This window comes from Bos grunniens, chromosome 1 (genome assembly GCF_055505025.1).
Source record: "Bos grunniens cultivar Pamir isolate PY7600 chromosome 1, Bosgru_T2T1.0, whole genome shotgun sequence".
Taxonomy (NCBI): domain Eukaryota; kingdom Metazoa; phylum Chordata; class Mammalia; order Artiodactyla; family Bovidae; genus Bos; species Bos grunniens.
The window spans coordinates 105320470-105338332 of NC_141165.1; the positions used below are offsets into that span (position 1 = coordinate 105320470).

Sequence of the window (17863 nt, forward strand, 5' to 3'; positions counted from 1 at the left end):
TCCAACTCTCACATCCATACATGACCACTGGAAAAACCATAATCTTGACTAGATGGGCCTTTGTAGGCAATGTAATGTCTCTGCTTTTCAATATGCTATGTAGGTTGGTCATAACTTTCCTTCCAAGAAGTAAGCGTCTTTTAATTTCATGGCTGCATTCACCATCTACAGTGATTTTGGAGCCCAAAGAAATAAAGTCTGATACTGTTTTTTACCCATTTCCTTTTACTAAAATATGTATGTGTATATATATATACATATATGTATATATTAATGTGGTTTCCCAGATAATTTAAAATTACTTATATGCTTCTTAAATTTCAATTGAATGATTATATTGTAGTGCATTTTCTTTCCATTCTGTGGGAATAAGAAGGCAACTGAAAAAATATTGTGTTTTAGTTTCATCTTCATTATATGAAATCTAGTTTTGCTCGAAGCAGTTGATATCTAAACATTCATTATGCACTTGATTATCATACTTCAAGGGGTTTTACACTAAATTGGTATTGTTTTAAAATTCTGTATTATGTGGTACTGATCTGCTTTGTGTCAAATTTACATTCTGGGAATTTTTAACATTGAAGTTTTAAAGCAGTTTTAGGTTCACATAGTAATTGAACAGAAAATACAGAGTTACCATAAACCCCCTGCTCCTCAAATGCACAGCCTCCCCCGCTATCAACATTCTGTACCAGAATGGTACATTTATTACAATCACTGGACCTACTTTGATACATCTTATTACCCAAATCCCATAGTTTACGGTAGAATTTATTCATGGTGTTATCCCTTCTATGGGATTTGACAAAGGAATCATTTTTTTTTTTAAATTTGTTAGAAGTATAGTTGATTTACAATGTGTTCACATCCACATTCTTTTTAATATTCTTTTCTGTTATGATGTTCCCAGGATATTGAATATAGTTCCCTGAACTCTACAGTAGGACCTTGCTGTTTATCCATCCTGTATATAATAGTTTGCATCTGTTAATGCCAAACTCCCAGTTCTTCCCTCCCCTACACCCCACCTTGGCAACCACAAGTCTGTTATCTATATCTGTGAGTCTGTTTTTGTTTGATAGACAGGTTCATTTGTGTTGTACTTTAGATTCTACTTATAAGTGAAATCATATAGTATTTACCTTTCTCTTTCTGATTTACTTCACTTAGTATGATAATCTCTAGGTCCATGCGTTTTGTTGACTCTGGTATTATTTCATTCTTTTTTATGGCTGAACAAGAGTCCATTCTATAGTGGCCACAGGACTGGAAAAGGTCAGTTTTTATTCCAATCCCAAAGAAGGGCAAAGCCAAAGATTGTTCAAACTACTGCACAATTTACTCATTTTACATGCTAGCAAGGCAATGCTCAAAATCCTTCAAACTAGGCTTCAACAGTACATGAACTGAGAACTTCCAGATGTACAAGTTGGATTTAGAAAAGGCAGAGGAACCAAATATCAGATTGCCAACATCCATTGGATCATAGAAAAAGCAAGGGAATTCCAGAAAAACATCTACTTCTGCTTCAATGGCTATGCTAAAGTCTTTGTGTGAATCATGACAAACTGTGGAAAATTCTTCAAGAGATGGGAATACCAGACCACCTTATCTGCCTCCTGAGAAACCTGTATGCTAGCCAAGAAGCAACAGTTAAAACTGAACTTGAAACAACAGACTGGTTCCAAATAGGGAAAGGAGTACATCAAAACTGTATATTGTCACCCTGCTTATTTAACTTATATGCAGAGTGCACCATGTGAAATGCTGGGCTGGACGAAGCACAAGCTGGACTCAAGATTGCCAGGAGAAACACTGATAACCTCAGATATGCAGATGGCACCACTCAAATGGCGGAAAGCAAAGAGGAACTAAGCAGCCTCTTGATGAAGATGAAAGAGGAGAGTGAAAAAGCTGGCTTAAAACTCAGCATTCAAAAAACTAAGATCATGGCATCTGGTCCCATTACTTCATGGCAAATAAGTGGGGAAACAATACAAATAGTAAGAGACTTTATTTTCTTGGGTTCCAAAATCACTGCAGTTGATTACTGCAGCCATGGAATTAAAGACGCTTGCTCCTTGGAAGAAAAGCTATGACAAGCCTAGACAGTGTATTGAAAAGCAGAGATGTCACTTTGCTGACAAAGGTCTGTATGACTATGGTTTTTCCAGCAGGGATGGATGAATGTGAGAGTTGGACCATAAAGAACTGAGTGTTGAAGGATTGATGCTTTTGAACTGTGGTACTGGAGAAGACTCTTGAGAGTCCCTTGGACAGCAAGGGGATCAAACCAGTCAATCCTAAAAGGAATGAACTCTGAATATTCCTTGGAAGGACTGATGCTGAAGCTGAAGCTACAATACACTGGCCACCTGATGGGAAAAGCTGACTCTTGGAGAAAACCCTGATGCTGGGAAAGATTGAAAGCAGAAGAGAAGGAGACGACAAAAGATGAGATGGTTGAATGGTATCACGGATTCAATGGACATGAGTTTGAGCAAACTCAGAGAGATAGTGAAGGACGGGAAAGCCTGGAGTGCTGCATTTCATGGGGTTGTGAAGAGTCAGACACGACAGACTGACTGAATAACAGCAACAATATATGTATCACATCTTCTTCATCCATTCCTCGCTGATGGACATCTAAGTTGTTCCCGTGCTTGGCTATTGTAAATACTGCTGCTCTGAACATAGGGGTGGTGCATGTATCTTTTCAAATTACAGTTTTCTCTGGTTATATTCCTAGCATTGAGATTGCTAGATCATATGGCAACTCTATTTTTAGTTTTTTGGGTAATATCATACTGTTTTCCATAGTGGCTGGACCAACTTATATCTTGCCAACAGTGTACGAAGGTTCACTTTTCTCCACACCTCCTCCAACGTTTGTCATTTGTAGCCTTTTTTGATGGTGCCCATTCTGATTGGTTGAAGTGATACCTCACTGTAGTTTTGATTTGTATTTCACTAATAATTAGCAACGATGAGCATCTCTTCATGTGCCTATTGGTCATCTGTATGTCTTCTTTGGAGAAATGTCTATTTAGGTCTTCTGTTGATTTTTTGATTGGGTTGTTTGTTTTGGGTTATTGAGTCCTATGACCTGTTTGTATATTTTGGAAATTAAGCCCCTGTTGGTCATATCATTTGCAAATATCTTCTCCAAGTCCATAGGTTATCTTTTCCTTTTGTTCATGGATCCCTTTGCTGTGCAAAAACTTGTAAGTTTGATTAGGTCCCATTTGTTTATTTTTGCTTTTATTTCTTTTGCCTTGGGAGACTGACTAGGAAAGCATTAGTTGATTTATATCAGAGAATGTTTACCTATGTTTTCTTCTAGGAGTTTTTAAGGTGTTATTTAAGTCTTTATATTTAAAGAGTGTTATTTAAGTCTTTGGAGAAGGCAATGGCACCCCACTCCAGTACTCTTGCCTGGAAAATCCCATGGACGGAGGAGCCTGGTAGGCTGCAGTCTATTAAGAGTCGGACACGACTGAGCGACTTCACTTTCACTTTTCACTTTCATGCATTGGAGAAGGAAATGGCAACCCACTCCAGTGTTCTTGCCTGGAGAATCCCAGGGATGGGGGAGCCTGGTGGGCTGCCGTCTATGGGGTCGCACAGAGTCGGACACGACTGAAGTGATTTAGCATAGCATAGCATTAGCATTTAAGTCTTTAAACCATTTTAAGTTTATTTTTGTGTGTATGGTGTGAAGGTGTGTTCTAATTCCATTGATTTACATGCAGCTGTCCAACTTTCCCAATACCACTTGCTGAAGACTGTCATTTCCCTATTGTTTATTTTTGCCTCCTTTGTCAAATATTAGTTGACCATAGGTGTATGGGCTGATTTCTGGACTCTCTTTTCTGTTACAGTGGTCCTTATGTCTGTTTTTGTGCCAGTACTATGCTGTTTTCATTACTGTGTGCTTGTGCTTAGTCGCTCAGTCGTGTCTGACTCTTAGCGACCCCACGGACTGTAGCCCTCAGACTCCTCTGTCCATGGGGATTCTCCAGGCTAGAATACTGGCATGGGTAGCCATTTCCTTCTCCAGGGGATCTTCTCGACCCAGGGATCAAATCTATATCTCCTGCATTGCAGGCAGATTCTTTACTGTCCGAGCCATTTCCTGCCTTTTGACTCAAACACGTTGGCTTTTCCTGGGTCTTGAGTCTGCCAGCTTTCAGACTAGAGCACCACCATCAGCTCTTCTGCAGCTCCACTGAAGATCCCGGGATTTGTCAACCTCCATAATCACATGTTATAATTGCTTAGTATTATTGTTGTTTTGCCACTAAGTTGTGTTTGACTCTTTGTGACCCCATGGACTGTAGCCCGCCAGGCTCCTCCGTCCATGGGATTTTCAAGGCAAGAATGCTGGAGTGGGTTGCCATTTCCTTCTCCGTTCATTACTGTAGCTTTGTAGTATTGTCTGAAGACTGGGAGGTTTATGCCTCCTGTTCTGTTCTTTTTCCTCAGGATTGCTTTGGCAATTCTGATTTTTTTGGTTCCATATAAATTTTAGGATTTTTTGTTCTAGTTCTGTTAAGAATGTCATGAGTAACTTGATAGGATCATATTAAAACTATAGATTGCGTTGAGTTATATGGCCTTTTAACAATATTAATTCTTCCAATCCAAGAGCATGGACTATCTTTCCATTTCTTTTATTCATCTTCAATTAAGGAATCATTTTTTGAAATGTATGTTACATATGATGTTTCTGCTTTCCCATTAGTATACCTAATTTAAACACAGAATTGAAATAAGAGTTTTTAATGGTTTAAAAACAGCTCTTTTTAAAATGTCATATTGTTACAGAAAATTTGAAAATACATACAAATATTTTAAAAAAGAAAGGAAATCAACCTTGGTCTTACCACTCAAAAAAAAAAAAAATCATTTGACAATATATTCTTAGTCTCTTTTTTCTTTGTATATAAGTATACATTATGATTATCTTGTAATATAGCTTAATAAATCTAATTTTTTTACAAATACTTGAACATTTTCCAATGTAATTATTTTTGAAACTGAATAAATAACTGAATATTAAACCTTTGAAAAAAGTGAAAGTGAAGTTGTTCAGTCATGTCTGACTCTTTGTGACCCCATGGACGGTAGCCTACCAGGCTACTCTGTTCATGGGATTTTGCAGGCAAGAATATTGGAGTGGGTTGCCATTTCCTCCTCCAGATATTAAACCTTTACCTGACATTAATGTTTAAAATTATTTTTTTAAGTTTACTCTTTGCCTTTTAATTATATTTATGATTTTTTTAACAGAGGTGCTTTACATTTTTATTAACCCACATATCAATCATTTTTCTTTATTGTTTCTTTCTTATCTATATTACAATTCAATAAATGTTCATTTTTTAAAACATAGAATTTTATTTTAAGAAACAGTTCACTCTGGGTTTTATTTTTTTATTATGAGGTAGGAGATATAGTTTTATTGTTTTTTAAAATAGTTAACCAATTATTCTGTTACCATTTATTAAATAAGCAATTTTTCCCAGTTAAAATAATGATAACATTTTTCTTTTTGGCTGCACCATGCGGCATGAGGTATCTTAATTCCCAACCAATGATCCAACCCACTGCTCTGCAGTGGAAGTGCAGAGTCTTAACCATTGGAAATCCCACAGAATGATAACTTTAACATATGCTAAATTCTCATCTATCCTAATACCATCCATTTCTGCTCAATTCATCTGTTCTTCTTTCACTGAGATTTTAAGTTATACAATTATATATTAATCTAGGGGAACTTACATCTTTGTAACTGTCAAATTACTTTAGAGGATAGAAGTGAGAGGAGGTTTTGTATATATGTCCTTTCCAGTTGGTCTATGTAGTTCATCTTTTGTAAAATATGTGTGACATTTCACAGTAATTACACTTTAAAAAACAACTTTGTTTTGGAAAAGTGCTTGATGGCATTGTCTGATTATAGGAATGGATTCTGAATAAGGAGAAAGCAGAAAGAGGGTACTGTAGATATTGCTAAGAGGACATGAAAGAAACTGGCAACTTACAATGGACCTTCTAAGTGAAGAAAAAGTAAACCAAGGAAGAGAGCAGGAAGACGGGGAAAAAAGAAAGAGAAAAGTATAAGCAAAAGGAAAAGTAATTTTTAAAATACTAATAAAAATTAGGCCAAGAAGAGATTATGAAAAACAGCTGATTTGTAAATGAAAAAAGAGCAGAGAAAAAGAGGGAGAGGGAGAGAGAGAGAAAAGTTGGTACAAAACATCTTACAAATTTTATGTTAACTCATGAAAGAGGCACTAAACTATAAAGGGAGGAAAAGCCTTCTCTTTTAGAAGCCTCAATATATACATTACAGGAAATTTTTTTTTGTAAAATGTAGATTGTTTTGGAATTATTTCCTAAAACCTTGTATCTAGATCTTTTATATATCTATATATATATCTATATCTATATATATATCTTACTTGAGCACAGAAAAATCTTAGAGCCTGTTCTTTATGCTTCATAATTTAATACCTGAAAAGCCTTGGCTTTATTAGTTTTTATTTGTGGGTAATTGTGAATACTCTTCCATTTATTATTTATGGGAATGGGAAACCTTTTACTGAAATGTTTAGTTGTTTGGATACTGATAAGTTAAAAAGATACTTAGAAATATATTACTAGCACTTAGATATATGGGGAAAAAATAACAGGATAATATATAGCTATGTTTAAAGAAAGGGAAATGCACAGTTTGGATTTAAAGGGAAACAAATTTGCCTGGAAAATTTCATGGATAGAGGAGCCTGGCAGGCTACAGTTCATGGGATCACAAGGGTCAGACACTATTGAGCTCACACACACACATAAATGAGAATACAATCTCAGGTTCCCACATTTCTTCCTGAGTTCACTTCAGTTCAGTCGCTCAGTCGTGTCTGACTCTTAGCGACCCCATGGACTGCAGCAGGCCAGGCCTCCCTGTCCATCACCAACTCCCGGAGTTTACTCAAACTCACGTCCATTGAGTCCGTGATGCCATCCAACCATCTCATTCTCTGTCATCCCCTTCTCCTCCTGCCTTTAATCTTTCTCAGCATCAGGGTCTTTTCACATGAGTCACTTCTTTGAATCAGGTGGCCAAAGTATCGGAGTTTCAGCTTCAGCATCAGTCCTTCCAATGAATATTCAGGACTATTCCGATGAATATTCCAATGAATATTCAGGACAATGAATATTCAATGAATATTATTCCTGAAGGTGGCAGTATTTCAGTGACTAAAAACGGATGACAAGTTGAATACCTACCAGGAGCTCTCAGACATCTATGAAGGTGTCATTTTGTGACCAGAAAAAGTCCCTTCAGTAATCATTTTCTGTTTCTTGGTGTGAGTCATACACCTGTAGGGACACATGCTGCCTGTCTGCTAACCAGTGACTCCTTAGGATGAGGACTATTGAGGTAGGATAACATTTTAGTTGCTCAGATATTGGGGAAATTTTTTTTTGCTGTCATTTGAGAGAGAGAGAAAATAGAAATACATTATTAAATTTAGAATTTAGTGCAAAGTAGAAAATGTAGAGAGACAAGAGGCAGAATGACATGTTTTTATGATTGACAGCTACCATCTTTAATGGGAAAGTGGTGGTTTAATTCATACTGTTATTTTTCTTAAGACAAACAAAATTTTCCAAGTGTTTGATAGATATAATGACTATATAAACCCAACTTAATTTTTGTCACTAATTAACTCATTGTTGAAAGTATTAAGAGCATTAACAAATTTCGGAGTAAATATCTAACAATCAAAAAATGAATCTTATACATTTTAAGCAGCAGATTCTGAGAAGAACATATGCACATGTATGTTATATGTATTAATTAAGTTACATATGGAGAGGTGAATACATGCAAGCACAAAAATAAATACAGATGAGCAAAACTGATTTAAAAAGTGTGTCAAACTGTAGTACTGTTTAATTTTGTTATGACATTTTAAAATAATAAACATTAATGGTATTGATTGATGTTTGAGCATTAACTCATTATTTATTTTGATCGGTCATTGCAGGCAGATTCTTTACCAGCTGAGCCACAAGGGAAGCCCAGGAATACTGGAGTGGGTAGCCTATCCCTTCTCCAGTGCATCTTCCCAACCAAGGAATCAAACCGGGGTCTCCTGCACTGCAGGCAGATTCTTTACCAAGTGAGCTATCAGGGAAGCCCCCTTGATTGGTCAAGGCCACATTAAATTCAAATGGAATGATTTATAGTATTGTCTGATACTTAAACTATCTGGATTATGGTTCTTACAAAGGAATTTGAAATGACAGAGCCCCAAGAGATACTGGGAATTATGTTGTCTGAAATTTGTCATCAGGAATGTAAACTGATTCTGGAATAGCAGCAGAGTTGCATTTTATTCAATTTATGGTATTTTAAAAATTCTTTTGAAGATAAAATATTTCCTGCTTATATTTTTCATCAATTGTGTCAAAATATACCTCAGTAGAATTGTAAATGCGTGTATGTATAATTATAACAATTTTAACTTTCCTCTTTTTTCTGTCCTAACTGTATAAACTGTGCCAGCTTATGCTGACATTTCATTTACGAGTATAGTTCCGTAAGGTTCTCGTTAGCTTAGATCTCAGTGTCAGTTAGATCTCAGTGTTTACATTTATAGACACCATAGGCGTATCTTCTCATACATCCCAAATTCTAGTAAGTTAATACTCTCTTCTCTTGAATCATAGATGTAGTCTCTTTATTTCTACTCTATACTATCAATATTTACTAGAATGATACCCACTTTTAAAATCAGAAACTACCTTATTCAATTATTTGCTTTTTTTAATAGAGCAGTTTAGGTTTATAGCACAGTTGAGTAGGAAGTACAGGGTTCCCATACGTCTTCTGTCCAGATACACCTATAGCCTCCGCTACTATAACTCCTGCACTAGAGTGGTACATTTGCTACACTGACACCTCGTCACTACAAGTCCGTTATTTACATAGGGATCACTCTTGGTATTGTACATTCTGTGGGTTTTCAGGAATGTGTAGTTCTTCCCTCCTGGGCATAGTATCACTGCTATTGTTCATTTCACTTACACATAAGCATATATATATATATATGTTTATGCATATATATACACACACATCATAAGCATACACAATCGCATACATTGTTGGTATTATTATTTTGCAACAATTATCTTTTAGATCAACTAAGAATAAGAAAATGAATTTTTTTTTTTTGCCATTAGTTATTCATGCTCTGATGTTATTCCTTTCTTTGTGTAGATCCAAATTTCCCTTGTGGTTCAGCTGGTAAAGAATCTGCCTGCAGTGCAGGAGACCTGGGTTCGATCCCTAGGTTGGGAAGATCCCCTGGAGAAGGGAAAGGCTACCCACTCCAGTATTCTGGCCTGGAGAATTCCATGGACTGTGTAGGCCATGAGGTTGCAAAGAGTCAGACACAACTGAGTTACTTTAACTTCATTCAAATTTATAACCTCTGGTATTTTCCTTCTCTATGAAAAACCTTTAACATTTCTTACAAGGAAGGTCTAAGGCAACAAACTCTCTCAATTTTTCTTTGTCTAATAGTCTTTATTTCACCTTCATATTGAAGGATAATTTTACAAGCTAAAGAATTCTAAAGTGACTCTTCTCTCAGCACTTTAAATACTCTTTTCTTGTTTGCATGATTTCTTAAAAGAAGTGGAACATAATTCGTTTTTTAAAATTTACTTATTTTTAATTGAAGAATAATTGCTTTAAAATATTGGGTTGGTTTCTGCCATATATCAGCATGAATCAGCCATGGTATACATATGTCCCCTCCCTCTTGAACCTCTCTCTAACCCTCCACCCCAGTCCACCCCTCTAGGTTGTCACAGGCACCAGGTTTGAGCCCTCTGTGTCATACAGCAAATTCCCACTAGCTATCTATTTTATATATGGTAATATATATGTTTCAGTGTTACTCTCTAAATTCGTCCCACCCTCTCCTTCCCTCACTGTGTGGGATGTAATTCTTATCTTTGCTTCCATATAGGTAAGGTGTTTTTTTCTCTCTAGATTCTTTCAAGATTTTTCTTTATGTTTGATTTTCTGTAATTTGAAAATTATATGCCTGAGTGTGGTTTTGCAGGGCATGTATCTTGCTTGGTGTTTTCTGAGCTTCTTGGATTTGTGTTCTGGTATCTGACCTTATTTGGGGGGAAATCATCAGTCATTGTTGCTTCAAACTGCTTAATTCTTTTTGTCTCTTTCTTCTCCTTCTGATATTCCCATTACATGTACGTTAGACCTTTTATAGTTGTCCCACAGTCCTTGAATATTCAGTTCTACTTTTTTCGTCTTTTTTCTCTTTGCTTTTCAATTTTAAAAGTTTCTATTGCATGTCCCCAAGCTCAAAGATTCTTTTCTCAACCATATCCGGTCTACATAGGGGCATGCTGAAGACCTTCATTATTCCTGTGATACTGTTTTTGATTTCTAGTATGTATTTTTGATTCTTAGAATTTTCATCTCTGCTTGTATTATCCATCTGTTCTTGCATGTTGTCTACTTTTCCCATTCTCAATCTGATCATTTCAACATACCTGCCATATCTGATTCTGGTTCTGATGCTTGCTCAGTCTCTTCAAAGTACAATTTTTCCTTTATAGTTGTTTGCTGAAATCTGGACATGATGTACTGACTGAAAGGAACTGCAGTAAATGGGTCTTTGGTGATATGATGGTATCAGGAGAGGGAAAACCTTCTGTAGTCCTATGATTAGAGCTCAGTCTTTTGATGACCCCGTGCTCCTCGATTGTAAACCTTACCTGTGTTCTTTTTAAACTCTTTCTTGTTTTTTTTTTGGCCTCACAATGTAGCATGCAGGATCTGAGTTCCCTGACCAGGGATTGAACTCTTGCCCTCTGTTGTGGAAGCGCAGAGTCTTAACAACTGAACCATCAGGGAAGAATCTCACCAGTAATTCTTAATTTTCTCTACAGAAAACTAGAGAAAGCTGAGATTCCCCTTTCAGAGAAAGTTGAAATACAGCTGTCTGTATTTACCTTCCACAGATAGATTAGGCCCTGATAAAACCCCAGCAGGTTAGGCTCTGGTGAAATAGTTTCTCCTGAGAGCAAGCCTTGTTGAGAAGAACAGAAATCTCTGTCATATTTCAAAATAGTTACTTTCCCCTCTCCCTGCAAGAACCCTAAGGGTATTTTTCTGCCATCTTCACCCTGAGGACCTGGGAGAACCCCTGGAGGTGAGACTTACAGCAGTTGGACCCCCTCCTGCCCCACCCACCTCTGTCAACACTGGATCTTTCTGAAGTTTTAAACTCTCAGACTTGTCCACATTGAGTCTCCAGCAATTCATCAAATTGAAGTTTAGATTTTTGACACCAATTCCCATGAAGTTTCTTCTGTGGGGTTTCTTGTCTGTAGGTTGTCATTCTTTGTAATCCCTGTCTGTCTTTCCAATTTAAGGGGCAGTGTTTTGCTCTGAGACCTCGCTTCTCTTTCTAATCTGGGGGAGAGTTGTTGATTTTTCTGTTTGTTCAGTTTTTAACTTGTTAGGATGGAGTGACCACTTCTGAACGCCTTTCCCGATGGACTGGAAGTCTCCAGTCCTGTACTTTTTAATCACAAATGTGAGTCTGCTGTGCAGGGAAACTGAAGCAATGTACATATGTTCAATTAATTTTTATATCTAATGCTTTGCAAAGCTTTTGGAGAAAAACTTTAATGTGGTATAATCTTTATATTCTTCTGTGATGTACCAGAACAAGAGCAAAAGAAGCACAGAGTCATTCTGTGTTCATGTTGGTAGGTAAAACCTGAGGTATGCAAAATTTCATTTTAAAAATTACTATCTATTTATTATGTGAGGTTAATGTAGATATAAGAAACCAAATGCACCCTCCCCGTCTGTGCCCTGACTCCTCCCTGACCCCCACTATAAGCGTGGAACTCACTTAGGAGGAACATAAGCACAAGTTGACTACATTCCTTTTTTACGTCCTTTCTTTGAAGTGTCACAAATAATTTTTTTTTAAACTCTCAAAATACAAAGTGTTCCTGACCTATTAAATAATTCTTCAGTGTAGTTAATTTTCCACATGGATTATTATCCCAGAAGGCTCATAAAATAAGTTTTTTTGGAGATTCTTGTTCTCTGTGACAACTATCATCCTTGACATTCAATAAGCAATCCATGCTGTTTTCCCAACTTTAGCTCTCCAGAAAAAGGGATTCCTAATACTTTGTAGGTATTGTTTTCATACTTTTCTTCATAAAATAATAGAAGCTGATGAACCATAAGGTTCAAAAATGATATAAAAATTCATAGGTGGGTGAAATTACCTTTGGTTGAGAGATCAAAACAGAGATCACAAGCTTTTAGTGTTTCAGGTCAGAGGGTGTACCAGTAGCTTTAAAGCTGTTCATGCCATTTTGTCTAGTTATTCCACTTGAAAGTGATTCCAGTTACAAAAGTATTCATCATAACATCATTTATAATAGCAAGACGATTAACATTAGGGAAACAGGAAAACCAAAATTCTTTTTATCTTTCTGGTGGAAATCTCAGCAGCTGTTTGGCATAACCTTAAAAATGTTTGTCGTCCCTGCCATTATCTTAGTTATCTCTTTTTCAGCCCCTGACCAAGGGTAATTTCATTTACCTACTTTTACATCATTTTGAACATCATGTTCATCAGATTACAGAAAGTGTGTAGTTATCTTATTGCTGTCCATTAAACTGGAAACTTGTTGAAGTGAGGGACTTTGCCTTTCTCATTTGCATTTTTCTTGAATGTGTTACATGTAACTAGATCTTCAGGAAAAAAACAGATTAAAAATGACTAAGTCTCTCAAAGGAATTTCAGTTACCATGATTTAGTTAAATAACTCTTTGTGACCCCATAGATTGTAACTTGCCAGGTTCTTCTGCCCATGGAATTCTCCAGGCAAGAATAGTGGAGCGGGTAGCCATTCCCTTCTCAAGGGATCTTCAACAGATCAGGGTTCAGACCCAGGTCTCCCACATTGCAGGCAGATTCTTTACTGTGTGAGATAACTGGGGAAGCCCAGTTAAATAACACAGCCTCCCCTACCCCAAACAAGGTCTTCCCAGGTGGCTCTTGTGATAAAGAACCCGTCTGCAATGCAGGAGACCTAATGAGATGTTGGTTCGATCCCTGGATTGGGAAGATCCCCTGGAGGAGGGCCTGGCAACCCACTCCAGTATCCTTACCTGGAGAATCCCATAGACAGAGGAGCCTGCTGGGCTACAGGCCATAGGGTTACAAAGAGTCAGACGTGGCTGAAATGACTTACCGAAAAAAATTCCCCCCAAAAAAGACTCAAATTTCAGTGAATATGGTATGGTAATAGGGACTAGTTATATAAAGTACAAACATTATTGCTTACTCTTCAGTCTACAACTCTCTTCCTAAATCACTTTCTAGAAGAGGCACCATGACTGGTGATGACTGGTGTCCAGTCACATCACAACTTTCAAAGATCGTTGATTATTGGTCACTGGACATCTGTTACTCGATTTGTGCCCAAGCACCAAAGCATGTAGTTGTGTTGCCTCTTTTGTCTCCCAATGATAAATCCACATAACATTTTTACAGAGGGTAATTGAAAGAGGAAATTGGCCAACTAAAATGAATATGCAGCAAAACAACAGTGGTAACACTGGAAAAGGAATTTTGAATCAAGTGTGAATAGAGTTATTGAAGAAAGTGCTGACCATGGTGATGTCAAGAGTACTGCTGTTCAAGAGAGTCTAGGTGTGCAGCCAGAAAGGAATGAAAGTGAACTTGTGGACACTTGTAAGGCACCTGCTTGTGTGAGGAAGACAATGAAGAAGCCCCAGAGGAAGTGATGGTAGCAAAAAAAACCTTCATATTAAGGGAACTTTTGGAATTATTTCATAATATTAACAGTGTGAAGAATAAAATGATGGAAGCTGACCCAAATTTAGGGGCACCATAGTTTACCAAAGTGTAAAAACAGTGTTTGATTCTTAACATAAGCTAATATGATGAGAAGACAAGTTTTGTTCAAATTAATCTTGATAAGTTTTTTTTTACCAAGAAATAAGGCATTTTATTATTATTATTGTGCATTAAGTAAATGCTACTTTAACTTTTTTCTTTTCTCTATATGATTTGAACAGTTTTAAATGTTTTGATAAAAATAGGAAATTTTCTCACTATTAACGTTTAACAGTGTTTATGCTAATTTTGTTTGATTCTGTCACCAAAATTAGGTTAAATAATTTGCACTATTCTGCATATAATGGTAAGAGTATAAAGCAGAATATATAATGTGCTCACTAAGATTACACTGAATTAAAAAACATCAGCAACATAAACATGCTAATACTCCCATAATAGTTATTTAAAAAGTTACCACCCCATCTCTTTGGCTATGAAACTATAATTCTTTTATAGTTAAAAATAAAGTAATAAAATAGAAAAGATAAGCTAAGATAGAAAACATTCAAAGTTAATTCTTCACTTTGGAAGCAAAACTTTAACTGTGTGCTCTTACAGGAGTGAAAAACCCACGAAGTTGTTTCACCTTCCTCCTCTAATCTACTGTCTTTGGTCTGTGTTTGATGCCTCCTTCCATTTCTTAGGACAGAAGTTGAAATTCTTCTGTGACGTCCACTCTTTGTTGCTCCTTGATTTTCCTACTCACTGTGTCTCCTGTGTGACACTTCATCAAGGAATAAGTCCTTTGCCTTCACTGGACTCCTTTTACAGTCTAATCTCTCATCCACTGATATCAGGATTAGAAAATATCATAATATTGTTTAGTCATATTCATACTGATTTTTTAAAGTTCGTGTGTTCTTCAAAAGAATTCTTAAATGGAAGCTGAATGTACGAATCCAGTGACAAGCTCAGTGGAGGACTGGAGACCCATCTGATTTGGTATCAAGAGGAACCTCTGGGGATGAGGAAAGAGGGACCTTTGGGGCCTCTGCCTGCAAACCTCAGCTCTCAGAGCACAGTCGCAGCATCTCTGATTCAACTTACCAGTTATTCTTCACCTGCATGCTCAGGGTTTCCTACCATTTCAAGATTCCTTTTAAAGGCCCATATCTTTTCTTCTTTGAACCTAACCTTAATAAAGCACATTCAGAAGTGTTTTTTACTCATAAGTTTTACCACAAGGAGGCAGAAAGTTTACCGTCTCTCTAGATTTCACCTGCATGGTCTGGCAGATACAGAGAGGATAGGACACATTCAATCTGGATTTCTTCAAAATCAGTGACAAGACAAGCAAGGCTAGTGATATTACAAGGCTAGTCAGAAACCAGTGTTTCAATTGTTGCAAGATTGAAATTTAGGCACTATAGCTGGGGATGCATGATACAGTGATTTTTTTTAATTGGAGGATGATTGCTTTACAATGTTGTGTTGGTTTCTGCCATACATCAACAGGAATCAGCCACAGGTATACATATGTCCTCTTCCCTTTGAGCTTCCCTCCCACCTCCTTCCCCATTCCACGCCTCTAAGTTGTCACAGAGCCCCTGTGTTATACAGCAACTTCCCACTAGCTATCTGTTTTACATATGGTAATGTATATGTTTCAGTACTACTCTCTTAACTCATCCCACCCTCTCCTTCCCCCAATTTGACCACAAGTCCATTCTCTACATCTGCATCTCTATTCCTGTGCTGCAAATAGGTTCATCAGCACCATTTTTCTAGATTCCATTTATATGTGTTAATATATGATATTTGTTTTTATCTTACTGACTTCAGTCTGTGTAACAGGCTCTACGTTCATCCACCTTGCTAGAATTGACTTTTTATGGCAAAGTAATATTCCATTGTATATATGTAGTACAACTTCTTTATCCATTCATTTGTCAATGGGCATCTTAATTATTTCCATGTCCTACCTATTGTAAATAGTGCTACAGTGAACATTGGGGTATATGTGTCTTTTTGAATTATGGTTTTCTCCCAGGGCATAGGCCCAGTAGTGGGATTGCTGGGTCATGTGGTAGTTTTATTCCTAGTTTTTAAAGCAATCTCCATGCCATTCTTCATAGTGGCTGTATTAATTTAGATTCCCACCAGCTATGCAAAAGGGTTCCCTCTTCTCCACAAGTGATAGGTTTTTAAAGTAGCCACGTCTGGTGTTTCACATGTCATGAGACTTTCAAACACACGCTAACCATACTGACTTACCTGTGAGTTGCACTGTAGATCATTTTGTTTTCTTTAATAAATGGCCATTTTGTTTTATTTCACTTTGTTCTGTTTTCTAAAATTCTTCTAGTCACGGCCAAGTCATCTAATATAAGAATTCTCAGTAAAAGCCCAATTACACTACAAAATGGTATAAATGTATCTTTTATATCTTGTCTTTATGAAAATGTATATCACAAGGACAAAGGAAGAGAATTCAGTGATAATTTGCATAGCAGAGTCTTCCAGGAGAGCAGTTTTGGAAATCCAGGAAGAGGATGATTTTTTTTTTTTTAATTTTACTTATGATTAAAGCAACAAAATGCACTTCAAATGTTATTAAGTGCATTGAGTATTCTCCTAGACTTTTAAATTTTAAGTTCTTTGCTGTTTTCTTTTTGTTATCTTCCTAGTGATGCTGTTTTAGGTCAATTGACTCTGTTGATACTTAAGCAAGATTGGGATTTTTGTCAAGCACCTAGTTTTGAATTTTATCATGTAACAAAACAAATATGCTACTCTCCCATATGCCCTCCTGCTTACAATACACTTAGAGCCTTAATCAGTATAAATAATATTTAACTGCATTTGTCAGGAATAAATAGCTATTGTTGTGAAAGAATAATGGTATGGAGATACTATACTTTTGGGGAGGAGGAAGTGTAGCACAATGCTGTGTTTTCTAAACTGTTTTGATTGTATAGTTCCCAATATCAACATTTTTGAGTACAGTTTCAAAATATGTTCATTTATATATTTATAAATTACTTAAATTATATTGTGTGTTATTAGGAACATTCCAAAGTAGACTCAGAATACATTAATATTTAAATATAATTTGCTTTATTTTATTTTACCTTTGATAGTATAGCAATATGTTTAATAAGAGCACTGTTATTAAATATGCTTTACTACTTTTGAAAAAAATTTTGAGTATTTTCTTATACAGCAATTCAAAATTCTGGTTCTATATTTAATTTTAATCCTGCCTTCCTGGAAAAAATATCTCACAAAGATATATAGATTAAAATTAAAGAAATATATCAATTGGATAAACAAATTTTAATAGAGACAATTTTTCAACTCTCTCCACTAGTTATGTTGAACTAGTAGAACAGTTCAACTTCTGTTGAAATTTGTATGGTAAGTTGCTATCTTCCTTCATGACAATCAATACTTATTAAAAATTAACATGAAGCTTTTATATTTTTAATATTGGGACTCAAATTAACCAAAACTTTTAAATTACAGGATAGAAAACTTTGTTTTCAAGTTTTTTATTGTACAGCTATGATGACATCACTTTTAGCAATAAAGTGATGGAAACATCTCTGAAGATACATTTTCAAAATTTTTTCTCTATAGCACAGTTTTCTTTTGAAAGCGATTATTATTTCACTTATTATCAAAGTGTTACCTCTTCCTCAAAAAGAAAGATAAAAGTTGATGTATTTTTAAAAAATCTGCTAAATAACATACTATTTGTAACAATTTTTCATTATAGAAAAGGTCAATAAATTAGGAATAATTTTCAGTTGTAAAAGAACAATGTATAATAAGTCCTTAGCTTTAAGAACTCTTAAGTGCTTTGTCATAAGATAACTGGTGAACTTCTATTTTCAGTGGCTTTCAACAGTTGG

General features: G+C 36.1%; 1 long non-coding RNA gene across 1 annotated transcript in view; it reads left to right on the forward strand.

Moving 5' to 3' along the window:
* The first annotated feature begins 11129 nt into the window (after window positions 1-11129).
* LOC147380054 (uncharacterized) overlaps window positions 11130-17863 on the forward strand; it is a 55639-nt gene continuing 48905 nt past the window's right edge. The window contains exon 1 of the long non-coding RNA XR_015166518.1: window positions 11130-11264. This is a non-coding gene — a long non-coding RNA (uncharacterized LOC147380054). The remainder of the gene's footprint in view (window positions 11265-17863) is intronic.